General features: G+C 37.5%; 1 non-coding gene across 1 annotated transcript; it reads right to left on the bottom strand.

Annotated features, from left to right (window-relative positions):
* Window positions 1-4,618: 4,618 nt before the first annotated feature.
* Window positions 4,619-4,725, bottom strand: LOC145055954 (small nucleolar RNA R71). The gene has a single exon (XR_013685497.1). It is a non-coding gene; the product is annotated as a small nucleolar RNA R71 (small nucleolar RNA).
* Between the last annotated feature and the right edge of the window lie 1,583 nt (window positions 4,726-6,308).

Genomic DNA, 6,308 nt, shown 5'->3' with positions numbered 1-6,308 from the left:
TTAAAAGAGTTGTGGATTTTGTTCCCAAAACGAAATATGATAAAATAAGATTTACCAAAGCATTTCTAAAAGAAATGTATTTTCATTATATAACAAAACTCGGGATGTCATGTTCCGATACATACCAAAAGCATAAACGGAACATGATAAGCCTTACAACAGTTATTTACAACTACTGGCCTATAATCCAAAATATCTTCATAAGTCGTTCAACTTACGCTCTGGTGCCACTACCTGTAATACAAAGAAAAACTGAGTGGGTCAGGCTTGGGAGCCTGGTGAGCATATAGGGATTTCAACCCACAATAAATAATTATATTAATTTCATCAACCAACAATAACCCAATGGCACATTCCCGTTATCCTCACTTTACGTCCCTAAAAAAACTATCACAAGGGACCTAGCCTAAGGATTTTCATCGGGGCGACAACACATGCTTCAGGGGTTCCTCAGCAATATATGTCAAACAAGGCAACCATGTGGGGGATGGAGTACAACAAATGAACACTCAAGTTCCTTAACAGCTACCAAGTGGCGAGCCTGCCAGCGTTCTACTAGACTGTCTAAAAAATTATGTGGTCGTCATCTAAACTCTGCTAGATGATTGAAACAGCAACAACATCGAGACCTCCCATGATTTTATCACAAGTCAACTATCTACCCATGTTTTACCCAACATTTTAGTAGATAACAATATACTTATACATTCATATACAACTTAAAACATGTATAAAATTTGCATTCAATACTCACTCCAAATACACAGATAATACATATACACATAGCATGTATTCTATAGAAGATACTTCATACATATGTGTTAGAAGAAAGGGATTATACACTCTCTCAAAATGTATACTTAATACATTCAAACAATACGTGTATTAAAATGGTGTTTATGAAAGAGACTATGCACTCACATGATAAGACGATTGTCGGACAGCACTACGGCTCTTCAAGTAGCAATTCTTCGATGAATCTGGGATATCTTCACACACCGGGCTTCTCGTGGGCAGAGCTTCGGCTCAAAAACTCTTTTCCTCTCGGGATCTTCGGAGCGTCGGGACTTACCTCGGGTGTCAGGATGATATCGGTGCTTCGGGGGTGCTTCAAGAGGGCTAGAGAGGGTATCGGGTGTGAGAGAGTACCAAAGTAGCAACCAAAATCGGCTGCCCTTCGGTTTCTATTTATAGGGCTGATTTTCTGGATTCACTTCGTGAATCTCAAAAATTCACGTCATGAGTTTGGTTAGGCATAGTTCACTGCGTTCGTCATCAGTCCACTTGCTTTGGAAGGCGTCCAGCACATGTTCACGTCGTGAACTCTGACACAGGCCTCGAACTTTGTGTTTCGAACTTCAGAAATTCATACCTCTCGCATACGAGCTCCGTTTTGGACGTTCTTTATATCCACGCGTAGGTCAGATTATGCTTTTCAACTCTTGTTTAGACTCCGTCGGCTAATTTTGACTTTATTTTTATTATAATATTTTTAGTAGGCCGGGACAGGAAAACTCCGTTAGAAATTCGTAACTTCTTCATCTAACGTCCGTTTTTGTCTGTCTTTTTACCGTTGGACTACTATCGACGAGATCTTCGATTCTCGTTTAGATTGTTTCGGCTAGAAATCACTTGATCTCATATTCAAACTTTGGGTTGCATACTGCTAAGTCGAAACTTAGAAAACTCATAACTTCCTCATACGAAGTCAGATTTAGACGTTTTTTATGTATGCTCTCGGTTTAACGTACTCTTTGACTTTAGTTTAGATTACTAAGGCTAAATATCGCTCAATCGTAAAGTCACTATTTACGTCATGCAGTGTCGTATCGGTTCTATGGCGTAACTACGATAGGTCATAACTTCTTCGTTATAACTCGGATTTCGGCATTCTTTGTATATCCGGAACCCTTCTCACGACCATTACAACTTCCTTCATAGATATTGGTTTTATCTAGTATTTTACTTTAACGCTTATTTTATCCTTAATTCAGTTAAGTCACAATAGTTAAGCATAAAACACATAATACTTAAATAATGCATTTCTATTATTTCAAAATGAGTTACAAAGGTTAACCTAGACTATTACATCAATATTAATGCCTAGTCTAGAAACATGGGCGTTACACTAGCTGAGTGTCACCCACCTCAGCCCAGCATAGAGGTGATCTGGACTTTCGCCCATAGAGGGATTATAATGGAGCAACTTTAATGTTAGTTTGATAATTATTGTTGTATGAGAACTCAATGAGTGGTAAATGGGTATCCCAAGCTTTAGCTAAGTCTATCACACAAGCTCTCAACATGTCGGATATTGCCTTATTTATACATATTATTAGGAAATATTGATCGACATTTTTGTTAATATTTTCGTTATTTGCATAGAATTATGGTACTTATAAGGATAAAATGTTATTTGCAGCCAAAATAAAGCATTTTCGAAGAGAGGGACCAAAAGTGACAATATATGGAACATTGGAGATTTGAAGCACAAAAGATGAAGAAATTTTCGGATTTACCCGAAGTCACGACGTGAATTAGAAGACCACGACGTGGTCTCGATCTTTCCAGAAGATAAGTACGCGAAGAAAGAGACCTTGGCGAATACAGATTACTTACGGATCACGTCGTGAATCGCTTGTCATGACGTGGCATGTGAAAATTCAGATATTATAAATACTCTTGGCCATTACGACTTGGGAGACTTTTGGCTGATTGGAGGGTTTCCAGAAGACGAATTTTAGCAGACGAGAAGTTCTGGAAAAAGGTTTTCAACACCAAGGGAGTAGAGGTTCATCATTTAGTTACTTATTTGATACTTATGAACATGTTTGCCTATTTAGTTTGTGTTTGTTTGTTAGTTGCTATTATGAACATCTGAATCTAGCTACTCTTGTCTAGCGAGATGAAGCTTCTAACTTATGAATAGCTTAATTTACATGGATTTATTTAGTTGGTGAATTGCTTGTGTTTGATTTATCGTTACCTAGCATGCTTATGTTTGTTTCTTTAGTTGCTTAAATTCATGTTCTGTGTAGCTTAGTGACCATTAACTGCATGAACTTGTTTACCTAGTGATTTAGTGAATATTAAATTGCTAGAGCTTGGATTGACCAATCTTAGTTAGTAATTAGAGTAAATAAATTTAGCTATGCTAGAGAACGTAGATTATGACCATAATTGTGTTTGCATAATAAATCTTACATAACATATTCATAATCATAATTGGTTATGTGTTTAATTGTGTGTGACCATACATAGTTTTACATGAATTAATTAATTATTAGTAAAGTTAGACTTAAATTACTAATATAATAATAACCAACTTGATAATCCATTATTATTAGCTAGCCATAAGGACAAAGTGGATTCGAACTAGATAGGAGTGTTTTTAACTAATTTATTGAATTATGTGCTTTAAGTTCGTCTGGTCTTGCAAAATCAGATAAAACCCCATCTTTGCTTTAAAATTAGGTTAATTTAGTAGTAGATAAATAAATTAGTTAACACCGTTCATTGTGATCGACACCCAACTTACCCAACTATTCTATAATTCGAGTAGGTACACTTCCTAGGTGCATTTTAGTTAGTTAAGGTAGTTAGGTTATAAATTATTAAATTAGTGGGTACTATTGTGCACATCAAGTTTTGGCGCCGTTGTCAGGGAACGACTTAGTTAATTATTAGTTTGTTTGCTTTAAATTGATCGATCCTTTTTGTGGGGTAAAACCTGCAAAAAGTTACTTTTGAAGTTTAGTTTTTTAGTCAGTACTAGGATCACGTCGTGAGCCTTAAGTTCGTGTCGTGAGTTTCGTTTTTTTAGTTTTCTTGGTTTTTTTCTGTTAGTTTTTCTGCGACAACACGAGGTGGTAAATTTTACCACGTCGTGGTGGACTGTCAGTACGAAATTTTTTTTAGTTTTTGTTCAGTTTTATGTTTTTATTTTGATTGTTTTCCATAGTTCATGAACAGAGGATCCAACACACATTTGGTGCCACTGCTTGAAGATACGGAGTCTACGCTGCACAAAAAGAATAAGAAGAAGTCGCCTCTACAAGAACTGAAATCAGCCTTTTCAAGGAAGTCAGGAAAGAAAACGGAAGCATAGAGTTCAGCCTCAAAGAGCATGTTTGAAGTCTTCGATCAATGTCCTAATCCACACGAGACCGAGTGGGAATCAGAAATAGAATTTGGACTTTATACTAGTGAACCCGAGAATGAGCCGCAGAACGAAATGGAGAACATTGATGAGATGGCCATAGGGGATTACAAGAAGCGCATTCGATATGATGTGGGGTCAGGTTTAGTACATCCTACGATTCCTGCCAATGCCACATTCGATTTAAAGGGACATATCCTTACTGCACTCAAGGATATCCCATTCTATAGGAAGGATCATGAGGATGCTTTCAAGCATTTAGACGAGGTCAATGATATTGCGGATTATTTTAATACTCCTAATATCGCAAGCGAGACAGATTTACTAAGGATGTTACCAGTCACTTTCAAAGGAGCTGCAAAAGACTGGTTGAAGGCTCTTCCATCTGGTACAATCACCACATGGGCCCAATTGCGTGAGAAATTTCTAGATCAGTTTTGCCCACACTCAAAAATCTCAAAAGTCAAGAAGGTTATTGCCAACTTTGAACAAAATCCGGGGGAATCATTATACGAGGCATGGGAGCACTACAAGGGGTTGTTAAGGAATTGTCCTCAACATGACCTCAATATTCAGCAAGAAATGTCGATATTCTATGATGGGGTGAATGTCATGACTAGACAACTCCTTGATTCACAAGAACAACTAATAAAGAAGAACCCAAATCAAGCTAAGGAGTTGATTGAAGAGTTTTCAAAGCACTCTCGTGAGTATCACAACCCAGGGCGTGATGGAATAAAAGGCAGTGGAGGTGCACAAACTGAAGAGATGGCTGCTGTGATGGCAATGCTTAGCACTATGGATAGGAGATTGACCCAAATGGACCAATCAATTCATGCAATTTGAGTTGGTTGCGAGAGATGTAGTGGCCCACATTTGACAAGGGATTGCATTATGGATGAATATGGAAACTAGAAAGCTTAAGTTTGCTATTCGAGTGGGGACAAATACGATGAAGATTGGAGAAAACCAAAGGAGGAGTGGCTGCCTTACGATGAATACAAGAAGCAAAAAGAAGAGAAATTTAGGCAAACTGGTCGGGGTTTTACCAAAGAGAGCAATCACTAGCTGAGAAGAAATTTGATCTACAGATCATGTTAATGAAGTTTATGGAAGCTTCAAAAAAAAGGCATGATGCTATTGATGTTGTAGTGGAAGATCAAAGAACTATGATGAAGAATCATCATGCTATGATGATTGACCAACAATCATTATTGAAAAATCAGCAACCTTCCATCAATAACCTTGAAGTTCAACTTGGTCAACTTACTACTTTAGTAAATAAAAGATTGTATCCACAAGTTCCTGAAGTGAAGACACAATCTCACGTTATGGCCATTGATACTGAAGAAGAAGCGATTTCTGAATTCCTAGAAGCTTTAGAAGTGGAGCTAAAGCCATCAGAACCAAAGCATAAGAAGACAAAGCTAGAAAATGAAGAAGCTACTGAAATGCCAGAATCACGACGTGATCCCGATAAGTTCACGTCGTGGGATCGGTTTGCACAGAAAAAAATCGTATCTTATAAACCGCTTTGCCATTCCCATCTCGAGCTAATCATAGTCCACTGGAAAGGGAACATTTGGAGTTTATTCAGCAAATAAAGGGTATTTCTATTAATGCTCCTTTTATTGATTCACTTGCAAAAGTTCCTAAATACGTTATGTTCCTCCAAGATTTAATAGACACTCAACTTGAATTGAAAAAGAATTCTAAGGTAATTCTAAGTGAACAAAGCTCAAGGGTTGTGTTAGGAGAGATACTTAAGAAGATGGGATATCCTAGACGCCTCACTCTTCCATGTGAGTTTGGTAATCAGATGAAGATATATGCTTTAGCCGATTCTAGGGCTAGCATTAATTTGATGCCTTTCTCGTTTTATAAAAAGTTAAATATTCAGAAGATGAAGGGTACTAAAATGACAATTCACATGGCAAACCGTTCAATGACTCGCCCAAGAAGGATAGTAGAATACATCCTAGTCAAAATTGGGAAATTCATTTTACCAGTTGACTTTGTAGTGATGGACATGAAGGAGGATGTTAATGTCCCCATTATTCTTGATCGCCCTCTACTAAATACTGCTAGAGCTCTTGTCGATGCTCGAGAATCCAAGCTCACGTTGAGGTTCGGTGATGAATAAGAAACT

This window comes from Lactuca serriola, chromosome 5 (genome assembly GCF_051521515.1).
Source record: "Lactuca serriola cultivar US96UC23 chromosome 5, Lser_US96UC23_V15, whole genome shotgun sequence".
Classification (NCBI taxonomy): domain Eukaryota; kingdom Viridiplantae; phylum Streptophyta; class Magnoliopsida; order Asterales; family Asteraceae; genus Lactuca; species Lactuca serriola.
This window is presented reverse-complemented; position numbering and strand designations above follow the sequence as displayed.